This window comes from Glossina fuscipes, unplaced genomic scaffold (genome assembly GCF_014805625.2).
Source record: "Glossina fuscipes isolate IAEA_lab_2018 unplaced genomic scaffold, Yale_Gfus_2 0, whole genome shotgun sequence".
NCBI classification, from domain to species: domain Eukaryota; kingdom Metazoa; phylum Arthropoda; class Insecta; order Diptera; family Glossinidae; genus Glossina; species Glossina fuscipes.
Genome location: NW_023998414.1, coordinates 4,596,213 through 4,614,107, shown reverse-complemented (window position 1 = coordinate 4,614,107; position 17,895 = coordinate 4,596,213). Strand labels below are relative to the sequence as shown.

The 17,895-nt window shown below is 32.1% G+C and overlaps 1 protein-coding gene across 5 annotated transcripts in view; it reads left to right on the top strand.

Moving 5' to 3' along the window:
• Nucleotides 1-420: 420 nt before the first annotated feature.
• LOC119639906 (frequenin-1) overlaps nt 421-17,895 on the top strand; it is a 46,982-nt gene continuing 29,507 nt past the window's right edge. Inside the window, exons 1-3 of one of the 5 annotated variants that reach the window (XM_038037635.1) lie at nt 421-659; nt 957-1,094; nt 1,179-1,330. The gene's annotated coding sequence lies outside the window, so the exon portion shown is untranslated. Of the gene's footprint in view, nt 660-953; nt 1,095-1,178; nt 1,331-1,384; nt 1,716-17,895 lie in introns of those variants that run through there. The other 4 variants (XM_038037625.1, XM_038037643.1, XM_038037650.1 and 1 more) reach the window with 4 other exon arrangements.

Sequence of the window (17,895 nt, the reverse complement as noted above, 5' to 3'; positions counted from 1 at the left end):
TCAGGAAATTTTTGTCCTCTCTTAACAAACGGATGAAAGTCGTCATAAATCGTGAAGATCAATCTGTTACGTAAAGGTGTTTGATTTTTGAAAAGTATATAACCCTTCGGTGCTGAATGAGTGAGTAGAGAAAACCATACATAGTTATGGTAACTGATGTGTATTCAAAATTCGCTGCTTACTGAGTAGAATGTTTGTAGTTGGTTTTCGTTTGAAATACAATTCACTCAAAAATTTTTACGCAGAACTTCTTCATTTGTGTGTGTGTGTGTATGTGTGTATGTGTGTGTGTGTGTGTGTGTGTGTGTGTGTGTTAGTTTGATGCATGAAACTCACCTCATCTGAAAGATACATTTAAACATGTGCCTAAAGTGGGGGAATATCATTATTGTCCCTGAAACTGAAACACAATTCAGTCACATTTTTGACCGCCTTTTGCTAACATTACTGCACGTCTGTACAGAAAACTTATTAAACGAGTGCAAGAGTGCTATAAACTATTTGTGATTTATTATTTAAAAATTAAAAGAAAACAAAAAAAACAAAAAAAGGAAATAAGAAAAGAAATTTCATAAAAAATAGAAATGCATTAAAATACTTATTAAAATTAATGTTGAATTTTTTTATTCACATAACTTAACGCATAAATGTGAATATAGGTATTAGCGGATATCGTTTATTTATTTAGCAAATAAAAATGAAAATTTATATATAAAAATTGCTTTTGTTTTATTTTTTTTTATTTTTAATTTTTTTTTTATTTTTAATTTTTTTTTTTAATTCTTTTTTTAATGCTCGCTATAAATATTGTCAAAGGTTTACGCAAAGAAAAAAATATAATAATAATAACAATAATAAACGATATCATTTATTTATTTAGAAAATAACATATACATATATATATATATATATATATATAAATACATTCTATTTCTTTTTTAACTCTTTGTTAGTAGAGAGTAACATTCACTATAAATACCATCAACTATTTACACAGGCAAAGATAATAATAACAATAATAATATCAACAACAATAACAACAAAAAACAACAATAACAACAACGACAAGTATACAGCATCGCTGGGTTGAGAGCGTAAGGATTATGTAAACAAAAATATATTTAGAATATAAAAGAAATTTTTTTGTTTTCTTTTTTTTAACGGATTTTATGAAAAAGTAGAAAATTTGCGTTGATTGTTTTTTATAAGCCTTCACGTCGCAATCAGTTTGTGTATGGGAGTGTGTGTGTGTGTGTGTGTGTGTCTGTGTGTCGAGTGCTTGCGGTTAAGCTTAAACTGCTTGCAAACTTGACTGTAACGACAGACAGAGGTTGGTTGTGTTTGCTGTTTTTTGTCTTTTTTTCTATTAAGTATTTTTTCTTAATTTATTTCATGGTTTCTCCTATTTTACCGTTTCTTGTTTATTTTTATTTTATTTTGTATTTGTATTATTGTTTTTCGTCAGCGTAGTGTAGTAGTTGCATTCAAAAAAAATATACAAAAAAAAGTAAAAAGGAAGCAGAAGAAGAAGAAGAAGAAACAATAAAACAAAACAAGAATTTTATGCAACTGCAAGGATTTACACAAGTGAATTAACAATTCTGTAAATGAATTAATTGTTCGTAATTTCCATCAACGTTTGGCACTTTGACATGGATTGAACAATTCGTGATTTCCTTGATTTGATAAATTCTCGCATAAAAATGGCATACGTGGTAAGTTCATTGCAATTTCCTCATCCGCTTCGATAATTATTTTTAATTTTAAAAATAATTACATTAAGGAGATGGACTACTAGTAGTGGCGCACAACTGCCAGTCTAAGATTAAAATCTATGGAAATTTCATCCCTTTTAATAGATATTTGCATTGCAGTCATTACGGATTGTCTCCTTCCTCTGCTAAAAATTCTTTTAGAAAATTCAACAATCAATCTTTTCTTATTAACCGATTATTTACGAAAATATTTTCAAAATTGTCTTATCTCAGCTAGATGAGATTAGGTTGCTTTTCGAATTTCCGCCTCTCGAAATTTTTTGGAAATCAGTTGAGGAATTTTCGAAAACACATGAGTGAGTGTGTGCAAAATGAGATTATAGAAGAGTTTTAGTCCTAGGGCGCTCCTGCTTAGGGAAAAGTTCATTGCAATGTTTACCGTATAGCTGACAATGGATAGTCGAAGCTTGGAAGCTTGCAGCTTACATTCGAATTTTCGATAGGCAGCGTAGGACAAGTATGAATGAACGGTTAAATGCTTTCACCAAAAGTACATATAGTTCGCAGGACTTCGGAACTTTTTCCCAATCCGTGTTATGAAGAGAATATGAAATTCCGTACTGGTGGCCGTGAAAAGTTAGTATATGATGGATGAGCTTTAAAAAGGCGTTTCTTTTTATTTATGCGGATTTGCATAATGTGCCTTTGTAAATAAATTTACAAACTACGGACTTAACCAGACTACCGGAAAATTTAGATCATATTGAAATCTCTACCGCACTGAGATATGAACCAGCGACCATTGAGTTGTTAGTCACAATCCTGTGCTTAGTGTATGCTTTTAGTATGGATTATCTTAAAGTATATTAGAAATCTAAATCCTCAAGGGCTAGATCACGAAAATCTATTTATGATCTTATATTATGCAAAATAAAAGTTAGTGCAGTAAAGCGAAAATTTACATTTCATTAAAATTCCCACACATCGTTATGCACTGTAGGGCAGGGTGTTATAATAAATTCAATGCGTGGAAAATCTTTATGTTTTTACATACAATAGAACGATGGAACTTTAGCGTTGGCATTCGGAGGCGATCGGCAACATATTAGTAAATCGAAGCAATGTTTTTCCTCTATATCTTTGCGGTCTCTCGCAGTGGAGCCTAAACTGCCCGGAACTCTACTCTTTACGTATAAAAAAGGCAAAATATCGGCCATGCCCACACAAAGTCACAAGTAATTACATTTTTTGTTTTCACTTCTTTTGGTTTTGTGCATATTTAGCTTAACGCAAGCAAGACATATTATCTGTTTAAAAAACGGGTTAATTCTAAAATGCATATGGTACACGACGTATGGCGATTAATTTTTTCTTAATAATGCCATCGATATGGGTATCAAATAAAAGAACTTGGAGAGTAGAATGCGAAAAACATAGGGGTAGGTATGCGAGATTCGGGCGCCGGCGAATATAATTTTTTTACTTGTTTTAAATGTTTTTCTCAGTAATAGCGTGCAACAGGTACCGATTCAAAGCTCGGGACGAATATTGACTGAAGCTGTTCAAACATTCAACTTGAGAGTAAAGTGGAAACTGACATGATCTCCATGCGCTTTATTTTCAATAACTTTTGCTACTTTCACATATAATTTTAAGGACAGGATTCGGCTTAGGCTGCAGCAGAAGGAAGTAGAAGGTCAAATTTGGATAACTAGTTACAGCTTGTTTTAATTACAAATGTTCTGAATATTATAAGCGGAATGGATAGGTACAACTACGTTCTTCAAAGCTTTAAATGTAATGTTTTCCAAATTATTCGAAATTTCTAACCGATAAGCATCTTTATGTTCGATCAATGGGCTTATGTGCGCAGAGGCGGTCGTGGTTGGTCGACACGCTCTTAACATACTTCGTCTTTATGTCTTTGTTTTCGTTTTTTTCTCTTTCTTTTGATTATCCTTAACTTTGCGAAAAACAACAAATTCTTTGAAAACGAATCTAAAGAGGTACGCTATTCGTTAGGTAAACAGTCAATATTGCATTGAAAGTTTTAAAGCCAATTGCGATTGAGAAACTTACGCATACGTGTGTTATTTTTGAATTCTCATTACAACATATTACGTTGTTTGTTGTTGCAGTCAATGGCCAAATGACATTATTTGAAATGACAATTTTTGCTTGATTTTATGTTCATAGGTGTCATGCCTCAAAATTCATTCATTCATATAAATGTAAGAATGTTGCGTTTTTAAAACCCGAAAGTACTACTTCGCTGTGAGTAAAATCACGACTTATTTAATTTATTTACGCTATTGTTTTACATACATTGTTTTACACATACAGCATCTGAATGGTTGTGGAGCCTCATATATGAGCGAGAATTATTGAAATTCTAAATTCATTTAATTTTATAGGTCGATTCGTCTAATATAAGATTTATATACCACCACTATCACGAGTATATCGTAAACGGCACAGTTTTGTTCGCTTGAAATACTTTTCAATGCTCATTCAAGTGTTTATAAGTTAACCCAAAGTTCTGCGATATGAGTTATGCCATATAGGAGTCGTAGCGCAGTTAAATGCATTTTGACGCTTGTGTCGTTGCGTTTGACATCTTTCATGGCGAATATATCTATAGGTATATGTAATACTTAGAATCTCTTATCATTAAATTGCGTTCTGTTTTACTAAGTAAAGTGGGAAGTCTCCTCCTTGCACGAAGTGAAACTAATTCGTAAAAATATTTGTGCGATTATTTTATACTATTTTTATGGGTACAGAAGACTTTCATTCATTTCGTCCTTTGCGCCATAGAATCACGATGGCACGGATTAGCGATTGATGAATTTATAAACGCATCGTGCCCAAGATATTGATGGTCAAGCAATGGAGAAGAGTTGAACAGAAACAATTTTGGCCATCGGTATAATTCCCTTAAATTTAAAATTATATTAAGATTTAATCGTAGGTAACACGATTGCATACTTTATTGTATGTCATGCGTTAAATGCTAAGAAAAAAGTCCGCACTATTGCGGTGTGAAACTTTTTACCACTGTAAGCCGATTCTGCAAATATTCGAACTTGGTTTTATAATGATGTCTGTCATGAGCACATCTGCAAGAATATATTGTAGATTGCACTGGGATCAATGGTTCTATGATTGATGGCGTTACAGTTCAAATCGAGTGCCCCATCAAATCAATTTCGATATCTTTAAAGTGAAGTCTTTACTCATGCAATTGGTAATTTCGCTGAGACAAGAAAGAAAGTAAAAAGAAGCACGAAAATGGATGCACACCACTTCCAAAGTGGATGTAATTGCGGACAACATTGCGTGTATGAATAAGTTCTCTGCATTGAATTGCTTTACAAAACGTATCTAAGGCGTTAGCATCTCTTCAAATTTGGTGCATAAATAACTTTGACATTGTGCACTTGCACGTTATAAGTTTGATTTGTTTGCAGGCTGTCAGTCAACAAACAGCATCTACGGTACTGCTTGTTATTCTCCTTTAAACTGAAAAAATAAAAAAAAAACATAAATGAAGCTAAAGGACGGATTAACTTGGCTTGGGGTAAAAATGCAGTGAGCTATGAAAAAGTTAGAAAATCGTTTTGCGAGATATCGCGGTGAAGGCTTTGGAGCTTCGTTTGATGGAATTGAATATCATGCAAATTAATTTGACTTGAGTGGCTTGAGGGAAAGCGAGGCTCGAAAAATTATTTTGTGTATGATCATCAACTTCGGCTGGAAACTTTTTCGAATTGCGGACTATTCTCTGGACCTATCTCAAAATCACCAAATTACTACTCACGATACGAGTTCAAAGACCATTTTGACAATGGTATTAAACCACATGTACAATAAATATATTTTAAATTAATTTGACTTTTATTAAAAAATCCTAAACCTTATTTATAATCCTACTGCAATATTACAATAGCCGGAGTAATGGAAAGTTCTGACGATCATGTCAGATGTATGGACATCTGTCGCGTGATATATGAAATTTGCATATAAAAATTTTTAAGATGCTTTCATGAAAAACAGAGATATCATAGAGTGCGCTTCAGGGTACCTGTTTTGTATATCGACTCTTGGGTAGTAATTATTTCCCACTGTTTGACTGTCTTAAGGGGTTTACTTAGCCATCCCTTAAATTAAAAGCTATTTGTACAACTTTATATATTTAGCTAAGAAGAGGAGTCCTAAAGATTCACTTTAAAGAGCGAAGACAGCATTAAATATATGTATATATATGTATATATATATATACATATTACAACTACGTTTAGTGTCTTCGTACGTACGATAACATCCGCCTGCTGACGATGTGAAATCTCGTTTACTTTTTGCCGCATTTGGTGGCAGTGTCAGCGGCATTGTGCTATTCTCATTAAGCCAACAACTCAAGTCACATACCGTTCACCAACAATCTAAATGCAAATGAAAGATTATATGACACAAACAAACATATATTAGATATCATAAAATTTACTTAAATAATTCTTGCAAATATTCTGTTCGTGACAGTGAGAAATGTGCAGAGGCCGAAAACGGTACGATTTTTAATGTAAAAGTGATTTTCTTATATAAAAATGGAAAATAATTTTTTTCCGCCGCTAAAATAAATCGGGTTACATTTAAGCCTGTCATGATAAAATTTTTATTTAACAAGCGACTGCTAAAAACCGCCAGATTGCAATAAAAGGTATATTTCAGAAATAAAAAAATAAAAAACAACAACATATAGTTTCACACCTTTCCACTGAGCATTTAACATTTCAAAAAAAAAAAAAAAAAAAAAAAAAAAAAAGAAGAAATAAGCTACAATCGTAATTTATAGCAGCACTTAGCAGAGAAACTTTTCGCGTTTGCTTTTTTAATCCAAAACATTTTCATGTAAAGTGTTGCTGCTACGTGGAAGGCTGCGAAAACTTGACAACAGTTTAAAAAACTTGCAATGCAGCTGGAAGAGAATTCCGCAATGGTATCCCTTACAAAGGAAGGGATAATACAGTAAATGATTATAATGGGCTTGAGTCAGATTACAAACATCAGAAAAACTCCAGAGCTCTACTGTACCGCACTCTACTGTATGCAAAAATGAAATTTTTACAAAATTGAAACGAATGAAATTAATTTTTAATATATTTTACACTTTACATTTCCATTACGAGTGTGTGTTCTATGCCTGCCTAATACTTATAAACTTTATTGTGGAACATAGCCTACCAACCTGCTTACCTAAGCAAATGAAACCTTTAAATAAATAAAATAAATACAACAATAGATGAATAGATATGTTAAAGTGATAACATCGTTGCTAATCGCAGGCATTAGAGCCGTTGTGAAAACAATGGCACGTGTATAATCCGTGCGACCGCCTGGACTGAGGCACGGAATTTCTTTTCACTCTTCTTTGGTCTTCTCTAGTGGTTTTCTTTTCTTTTTTTTTTTTTTTTTTTTTTAAATTATATTACATAATATTTTTTGCTTCCTTAAAATGAAAAAAGGTAGAAAAAAGAAAAAAAAAAAAAAAAAAGAAAAAAAAAGAGAGGGAGAGAGAGAGAGAGAGAGAGAGAGAGAAAGGGAGAGATATGAATAAGAAAACTTTGGTAAAGAATGTTAATAAATTACGTAAAATTTTTAATGGTCGAATAGCTTGAACTTATTACTTTATGAATCACGCTCATAGATGGCCTAGATCTTCAAGGAAATTAGTGCTTTTTCTTAAAAAAAAAAAAACATTCATTTCATGGTAAAATATACCCTAATTCAGGCTAATATCCATTGCTTGTTATACATTTTTCTGGTCGTATGAACTCGTAGTTGTTAGATCGCCAGTAGAAGGCGAGCCGAATTCTGATGATAACAAAATTGATATTGAACTATTCCTTTGGAATACACATTGAAAGACACATTGTATTCCTGATGACGAACGATCGGTCAGCGGGGCAAGATACGTCTGCAAGTCATCATTTGAAATTAGAGTCAATCAGACTTAGTAATGTGTGGATTAGTCCACACATTGGACCAATCTTTGATATTCAGCTTTTTTGTCGATATTAACGCGGGCTCTCCTAACCCGCATCATAGCTATTGAATACTTGAGTATGTCGCAAGGCAATGCTTCAGCGGGGTGACTCGTACAATTTACATAGCCAAGTAAAACTTCAATGTTTTTATTTTTACATAAGCAAATTACTGGTTGAGTATTGCGGACAGACATAGTACCGTCACTTAATAGAAAATGCGATAAGGATTTATTTAAAAACCTATCCCACCAACAGAGAGTTAAAAACTTACGTCAACACTTGAAAATTCGTTCTGAAATTGCGTCCCTATTCATCGGCCAATGAATCAATAAATAAAAAAGAAGGAAAAAAAAAGAAGGGAATATTGTAGTTTTAGTTTGATTTGGCCTTTGTTAGCTACTACAGTAGTCAGGGCATGCAACACATTTTTATCTTGCTAAAGTGCTGATTAAAAAAAAAAAAATGGACAACATCTTAATTCTTCTCTTTATTTATGGTTTTTGTTTACGAAACCCGCTTGCAATTTCTAACAAGTGCTTTTTATCAATGGCATAAATTTGGAGTGTATTCAATACTTAGACTTAGGGCAGGTAGGGCAAAATAACGCAAAGCCATTTGCAGTAACAATAATTTATTCAAAAAATTCGTATAAAACATCTGTGTATCGGAAAATTTCATATCATTTCATGTTCACAGACGTTAGTCAAGCTTTCCCTATAACTGTCATATGAGAACAATTTGCTCTGGAGTTGATGTAAATCAAGTCTTAACTTACATCACAAATTTCACCAATAACAGTAATGCAAGAAACATTTTTAAATGGAATTTTCCAAAAAAAAAAAAAAAAAATCGGATTCGATTTTTCGAAGTATACTATCATATACAGATAATGTCTGTACATATAAGCGCAACAAATAATTATGGTTTAAAGCGTCGATAGAACATTTTCATTGGAATTAATTGAATAGTAAAGCATTTATATTAACTTGGATGTATAAAACATCCAATAGGACTTGAGAAAGATCCACCTTTTCTTTTATTAGAGATAAAGTGATTTTGAATCGATCTAAGCTTGTCTGTCCGTTTGTCCATCTTGTTTGCATGTGTTCAATTTACAAGTCACAATTTAGTATACTGATGTTCCTAGCCCCAAGAACAAATGCTATTGAAAATGGTTTGAATCGGTTCAGTTTTTCGATCGTTCCCCGTACGGAAAAAATTGCGGTTTTCAAAATTTCTCGGCAAAACTCGCTCTGTAATAGTATTGGGACATTCTGTATTTGTATGAAAAATTTGGTTTAGGCGGGGCCAGTTTTTGAACCCCTCTCCTACCCCTAACCTTTCCTACAAAAACTGAATCCTTATATAATAAAAAGATATCATTTTTAATATTTCATGACGCAAACCAATTTATAATAGTAAATTGGCATAGAAATGAACCTTACCGAATTTGGACCACGTAGGCACATACGAGTCATCAACTGTGTTGACGATTTCTAATAGTTGACCTTGCTTGTCTACAATATTCGTACTTGTATTTCATGATAAGTGATTTAAATTTTTAGAGATCTTTTTTGTCACACAACAACAACAACAAATTGGAAAGAACACTGATATGACGGGGAAGTACGATTCAGCTAACATAGAATCTTATATTGTTAATGGAGGTGGGATACGTCCCATCTATCGTATCAAATTGTTCAAGACTTGCGAGAGATATAAGAAATTTATTACATCTTTTGTGTTTTTCCACAAACACTTACCATACATATGGGCGCTTACCCACATAATTACAATAGCACTATACACGGTAGTTTCGTAAAGTGCATGAAAAGAAATATCTTTAGGGGTTCGGTTGCCAAATACTAACGTAGTCTTACACATGTAAACCCATATGCATGTGTACTTATTCACCGAAACATAAAAGTGTGTGGTAAATGTTGCATTGGAAACGTTACGTGTTTAGGCAATCATTGTATTAAAAAATAATGAGCATCCTACTTATAGAAACAATGTGTACCGAGTCTTAAGCGTTCATGTTGTAAGCACATAGACTTAAAGATAAAAGACGACTTTATTCGTTTTGAGAACATTTTACTAATCCTCAATTTAAGAGAAATGTAAACAAAAATTGCAAGATTCCTTGTTAAATATAGACGTATCACTAGATCGCGCTCGCCATTACTCTTTCGAAATTCCGGATACTCATACGCTCGGAAATCGCTTTTGTGTATAAGTTTAGAAAATTTTGTATTTTTTTTTTTGACGTTTCTTTAATTCTGTATATTTCGATATTCGCAGTGACAGCAATCGATACAGAGATGTATTTAAAAAAAAAAAAAAAAAAAAAAATCAATTTCAATTCGTCTATGATTTTCTCGAAAAACGATTTATTTATTTTGAAATAAAACTTAACCGTAGTTGGCTTTAAAATGTGGATGGGTTCTCTACAAGATCGTGCATATCCAAAATAAAAAAAAAAAGAAGAAAATTGTTGTATGAAAAACAATTTAACCCGATAATAATATTCATTTTCACTCAATTACTGAACATAAAACAAGAGCAACACATTTAAAAAAACATTAAATAACAGTTTAGTCAGATGAAAAAAAGACATAAAAATAAGAATTTAAATTATTTTTGTTCGTGGGCAATAAAAACTCTATTGAAAAAAAAAAATCTATTTAGGAGAAATAAAAAAAAAAAAAAAAAATGTGCTCAGAGATTTCGCTTAATACGATTATTCATATAAGGACTTTTCAAAATAACGTGTTATATGGGAAGAGATCGAAAAAGTAGTGGACTCCGAATCATTTGCAGCAGCGTTCACCCTTGGGCAAAAATACGTGAGTGCATCAAGTTTCATCAAAACATTTCGAAAATTGCGGCTCGCAGGTTGAACATAAGAAAGCAAGATTGACAAATGGACAAACGGACAGACAAGCTTAGATTGATCTAGAAAGTAATCGTGAATCGTTCAGTACAATGAGGGGTGGGTCTATTTCAAGTCCTCCTGGGAGCTGCATACATTCGCACTAACTTAAGATGTCCTTGTAGCACAGGTTGTGTATTGTTGTGCAATAATAGACAAATAAGTAATCATTGGGACTTAAGTTTTTAACTTATAATAAAAAAAACTTAAGTTGGTGTCACCTACGCTTTGAGGCAACGTATTTGTCGCTGTAATATCTATTCAATCACACGTCATTTTCGATTGTTTTTCGTTAAGTTCTGTATTAGGTTTGATTTCGGTTCGAAGCAGCATCGACAATAAGCGAATGTAATTTATTTTTACTCTCGCATGTCTTTGTATACATTTTCCTATTCACCTCAACAACAGCTCGTTCAATACACGAATAATTTTATTGAAAAGATTTTCTCAATTTCCTGCCTATCGTAACTGCTTTTGTTTGTGGGAATGCAAGTGTTAATTATTATATTAAATTAAGTAGAATACAAAGTGTATTTAAAATGAATTCGAAATAATTGCATTTGAAGTCAAAGTTAATCTATTGTAGGCCTTTTTTTTTTGTTCTAAAGGATGTTTTCCAAAACCGTGTAATATCGAAAAAGTTGTACAACCGACACGGGCCTATGAATATGTGAATCGCTGCGTTTACATCGTAAGCACCTTATGAGAAAGTAATAATAATAGCTTTAGCTGCTTTTTTCTTAAATTATTTTTTTGAATTTTGTATTTTTTCTATTTTTTTTTGTATTTTCTATATGCAAAGGGAATAAGTTAAACGATTTATTTGCAATACATTCACTTATTACACCCAATTGCATGGACGGTAGCTTAGATTGATAAGATGTGAGGTAAGGTGAGGTGTGTACACGCAATAGCTTTGATCAACGTGAATACATCAAATCGATTTAACTATGCGTCTGATTTAACTATTTGTTGGTTGAAACTACTATTTTAATCTCAATGGTATATATTTAAACAGCTTTCGTATCGCACAATAGCCTGATTAAGAAAATCGCAAACTGAGCCCTGGTTGATGCGTTGGCGACCTTGAAAGTTAATGATAGACTTACTAATGAAAAATTGTTAGAAATTTTTTGAAAATCTCCAAATCTTGTAGAAATCACATTGAGTGAAGCAACAATTTTTTTTTTTTTTTTTTAATTGTTAGGAAAATTGCGGTGAAAATAGTTTATATTTAGTGAAATAATTTGTTGATAAATTCCTTTTTAAGTTATTTTCTGTGAAAATTGAAATGGAAATATGTTGTATATTTACCTTGCATACTCACTCCTAAAATGAATATTTTAAAATCCAGTCATCATTAAAAATCAATTTTCTTTTCTTTTTTTTTTTAATTCAATGATTCAATGGTTCAATTAAAAGCAGCTGCCGCTAGCGAAGGCAGAGCCAACCCATATGCAGCACTTCAATGTGCTGGAAAATTGAGTTATTTGAGGTTTTGAACATAGCTGGACGAGCCCAACAACATCATGGGCAGGCATTTGCCATCAATTTTCGATCATAAAATTCAACCACTTGTTTAAACAATGAACTTGTGAGGCTCGCGAAGAAACACTTTACGCATTGCACAAGGAAATGTTATTTTAAAGATATTATTAGAAACCGAATGAACGCAACGAAGCTTAAGGGAAGTTTTAAAATATATTGTAGACCTGCTTTTCTATTTCTTTTCATAAATTGCCTTTTGTCGACTAGTCACTCTGCAATACCACGGTCATAAAAATGCCTTGCCCTATGAAAATATTTTTTCTCATTCTCTTCCTAACTATTTCGATTAATATCTTCTTGTACCAATTTTCTACAATAAATGCCTTTTTCAAGTGAAAAAGTGATCAACATTCTGACAAGTAGTTAAAAAAACCGAATTCAACGAATAACGGCAAATGTCTGTCGACGTTAATTGAACTCAATTGAAACTCAACAATGTATTGTTACAAAAAGATCGACAATCGATCGTGAACGAACGCAAAGTTGTCCCATTGCATAGCAACGCTCGCCTAGATGTTACAAGAGTTTTCAGGAAAAGCACTGCTGCAGCTCGAATGGGAATTTTCTAAAATAAATGCCTTTTTTAAGTGAGAAAGTGATCAAAATTTTTGCAAGCATCTAATAAAAAAAAAAATTGCATAGAACTTTACGAGCAGCTATAAAAAGGTTCTTCACAAAAGCTGGTTTGAGTGTAACAAATAACTAAACAGAAGCACATTCAAACCTTAGCTACCTTCTTCCACGAAATGTATGGGTGCAAATGAGTGAAATTCGAAAAATTATCCTTTTTTTTTGTCAGGATTCGTAATTAAAGGTTTAGTATTGTGGGACTTAATGGTAAAACTTTCATATCAATTTTAAAGTTAACACCATTCTTCCTCTGCGAGTCCTTTCGAAATTTATTGACCAACTGATTCTGTAGGTTTTCCCACCTTATTTTCAATTTCGAGCGCCTTTCACTTTCGTAGATTTCTCTAAACTAGAAAGAGATCACATTCTCTAATTGTCCCTTTCTCTCATGTTTTCTATTATCTAAATGCTATAGCATTTACGTTACGCCAGTTGAAAAATGTGATGCATTATGTCATAAATGCTATAGCATTATTCCCCTTAAATGCCCTCAGCATCCACTGACTTAATCAGTTTACGGATATCACAATAAATTTTTAAAATAAATTGACTCGCACTTTGGGATTTTGTAAAGTCTCTCTCCACGGACATATGTCAATGACTGTATTAATAGGCATTCGATGATCGATTAACGAAGAGAGAATGTAAACTTGTGAGCTTATGCCTAAACGCAACATATATGATTTCTATTTATATAAAGCGATGAAGTATATGATTATTAATGCAAGACTTTTTTTTTTCGGTATCAAGGATTATAGAAGAAAAAAAAAATAATACTTTATTGCATTGCTTGTCCGAATCGTGATTGGCCTTAATTTTTGATTTCCCGGGAAAATGTTATCGAAATGAGTGGATGTACTGATAGCATCGCTGTGTTGATATTTAGTACAAATCATTTTTAAATGATGATGCGATAACAGATACCGTTCAGTAGTTCAGTATTTTGCACGAAAAATATCACGGACTAATTAAAGAAAAGAAAAAAAAAAAACATTATATTAATGATTTACGATACAGTTTGTTTATGAGAAAACTATTCACCTTTATGCACTCTTTTATAGATGCGAACGTGTGTTTTGCTAATTGAAAAACATCTCAATTAAAATTTATATGGCGACATTACATGCAATGGGTTTTTGTCGCCTTCCTTAATGTTTTTTCTAGACTAAAAAAAAAAAAAAAAAAATTAAAAAACACATATACATGCATACAAAATATATATACTAATACTTACGCTGCCACCCACGCTTACAAACTTGTGTTTATATCAGATATGAGATTATTTGTCAACATAATGACTGTAAGCCTGCTTGTAGTTAGTTGCCTTGCCTTGCCTTGCCTTGCTTTGCTTTGCTTTGCTTTGCTTTGCTTTATTTTGTTGGTTGGCTGCTTGGTAGGTTACTTGACTATGTGACTATTATTGTGGCTTGCAACGGTAAGGACGACAACAAAAACAATAAGGAAAAGTAGAGAAAAGGACGGAAAAAAAAAACTTCAAAGTTTGTTTACATGTTAAAAAATTCTAGGTCAAAAACATTTTTAACTACATACATACATACACATATACATACATATATATATATATATATATATACATAAATACATACATAGAGAGAGAGAGAGAAGTACGTACTACAATGTTGATGATACTCTCCCCGTATCTATATGCACTTATACATATAAATGCACTTGTGCACAAGACATTGAATTATGCACCACAATGCCACTATACGTTCGCACATATTGTATAAGAATTTCATCTTGTGCTTACAATTTTGTGTACGGACACGTTTTATGGAAATAAATGTACAACACTTACAAACCTATATGAATTTATTTACATAAAAATATAAAGATAATAGGGTTGGTTCTACAAAAAAATTTTCTCATCACATAATTCTATAAATTAAAGATATTTAAAATAAAATTCTCCTACGAAATAAATATTAATAATTGAAACAAACATTATTTCGATTAAGTTGAATTAGTGATTAACGCATATTCGAATCTTCGTACAGTTGCTTCCATCACTAAATAAAGAAATGTTTCATTTTATGCGAATCAACTCAATAAATAGTTTTTACGGATATATTTGAATTAACAGCACGAATAGGATTTCGACGCAAACTGAACAAATTTATTTTACATCTATCTCAGCTTAAATTATGTTTGTTATTCTATATGAAAAATTTATTTTAAATAAAGAAATGAAAAGAGTTTCGAGTGCAAATAGCACCGTATAAGAAATTGCTCAACTGTAACACAATCACTCTCTCTCTCTCTCATACCATCCATAATGCAATGAAACTCAAGAAAATGTTGTATCGTTTTTAATGCTGTAAATGTTGAAATGCAACGTCTTAAATTTACCGTAATGAAATTGTCATCAACAATATATATAAATACGTGCACGCATTTGCATACGAATGGAAGAAAAATAAACATTTTACATTGAGCTCCTTTTTCTTCTTTCTTCTTGGCAAGATCTCTTCAGGTATATTAACTTTTCCGAAAGGTTGTAATATCCGAAAATATATAAAACGCACAGATTTTTTTTTTTTTTTTTCCTTTTCTAAGAAATTATGAAGAACTTGCGATACGTTTGTCGATTCATTTCATTACTTCTTTTGAAAGCAATTGTTCGGGCTTTAGGTTATTTGTTTTCCTATCCATATGAAATTAAATTATGAATCAAAAATTGAAGATATGGAGTCTTCTCTTGTTCGTAGAAAAGTAAAATTTTCACGTAGAGATATTGCATTGGCTTCGTATTGTGAATATGTCTTGAATGGCACTTCACGGAGGATATGCAAAGTTAGTCTGTATGTTATTCTGTTGTATAAAGAAATTTTTGGAAAAATTTCTTATAAACATATCGGGTATCGAAAATTCGATTTGACCTCCTAATCATTTACATTTTTTTGTTTTTTGTTTTTTTTCTATCTAAGACGTTGTACGTTTACTTTTATAGCTATAGTAAAACAATTCAATTGCATTGAATTTCAATGACTTCCTAAAGGATGCTCTTGTTATCAATGCCATTAGCTGAATTAAATTATACTTTCCTTTTCTATAAAATACAAAAAAAAAAAAAAAAAAAATACCACAATTGTCTTAGAGTGTATTTTAGCCCAGTGTGGTAAAACATATTTTTAACATATTTTTAATAACGAACCATGTGTGACGACAGTTTTATTCATAAGGGCATGGCACATGGTTCTCAGGAAAGGAAAAAAAAAAAAAAACAAAAGGCAACAGCACAAGAACACGACAATATTCAATCCCGTTGTCCCGATTTCAAGACCCTTGCGATAAAGTGTTACATTTCAACAACAGACAGACAGATGTACATTTAAGGACAGTTTGGCGATTACTGCACCAGGAATCGAGCCTCAGTCTTTGAGACTTGGACAACTTCTCTCTAAAGGCTTAATCTCAAAGAAACGAACGACGCCTTATTTGACTTTTGGAAATATGAGTAAAATCGGTACGGGTTGCAATGTTGTTTGTTGAAAACAATTACATAAAAGATTGGAATCATTTTTTGAATAACTATGCGCTCAACGTAGAGTGCAATGTATAATGCAACTAGGTTTCGAACCTACGTCCCTAACACTCTTTCACTTTGGTTTGATTCTTTGTATCAATCTTGATGGGATGTTATGATGAAATTATTTAGGAATGATAAATAAGAACACATTAAATTTAATTTACTTTAAAATTGAAAAGAAAAAAAAAAAAAACAAATTTAAAATAAATTAAAAGTTGAATAAATATTTATTTATAATTTGTATAAATTTTTATAATAAAGCTGACGCTATCGCTTGTGTGCTCGGTTGACCGCAACGTAAACCGAATTCCCTAAAATTACATAGGACATAACATAATAAATTTAGTTTTGAAATTTTGTAAAGTTATTTTTTAGCTTTCGAAATGTTTTAATATTTTATGAACTTCACTATAATTAATTTCATTACTGTTCGGAATGTCAAATTATTTTACAATTGTTGGTTGTTTCCGTTTCATTTCTTTTTTTTTTTTTGTTTTTTTTTTGTTTTGTTTTGTTTTATTTTTGTATTTTTTTTTTTTTTTGGATAAAAAAGCATAGTATATGCGCCTTTGGGATGAATTGTGAATATTCAATGCTTCAAATTAAATTAAGCTTTCACACTAATCAATAATATACGCACTTTATGGCATCTGTTATGACAATTTGTATTTATTATAGTCAGAATGACATATCTGGCACAGCGGCGGATAGGTGCAGAACAAAAGTGAAAAGCCCTACTCGGCTTACAACGAATCTTGAATACTTATTATCGATTCGGAAACAAGATTTCTGCACCTATTATAGAGTACAGTAGCATATCGTGTTCTCGAAAAGTTATTAATGCATAAAAATATCCACCAGAGCAGAGCAGAGCAGAGCAGAGCAGTGTAGAGAGCAATCGTTTTGGTCACGTCTGTTTGTTTGTCTGGTGAAATAACTTTTTCGAATAAATCAAATTTGGTCTTCCAATCAACTCACTTTCAAATCACTTTTAACAAATGCAGAGCAACACGAAAATATTGCTCGTCCTCTTAAATTTTCGCCTTTCGACTCTTATGCATATGAAAGTTTGAATTCGATTCAATTGACAGAAGAGACTTTTTTCGCAAATCAGATGACGATAGAATTCTATATGTAATTGTATATACATATATAGTGTACGGGTACTCGTTCTATTGTGCAATGAAATTTCGAATACAAATTCGATAAAGGCATTAAGGGAGCGAGGTCCGAGCCTCTGCTTTCTTTTTGAATATAACCAATCAATCAGTGGATGTACATTATTCGCGTAACGCATGGACAAAAGTGAAAGACCGAGCATTCACTATTGCTATGTCCAAAGTGAACTGTACCGCACTGAGAGTTAAACCCGCGTAGATCAGATTTGTGGTCGCGATTTTTACTGCACTTTAAACCGAAACTTAAATATGCCAACATTTTTTAACATTACTCCGAAATCGTTTAATCTGACGAATT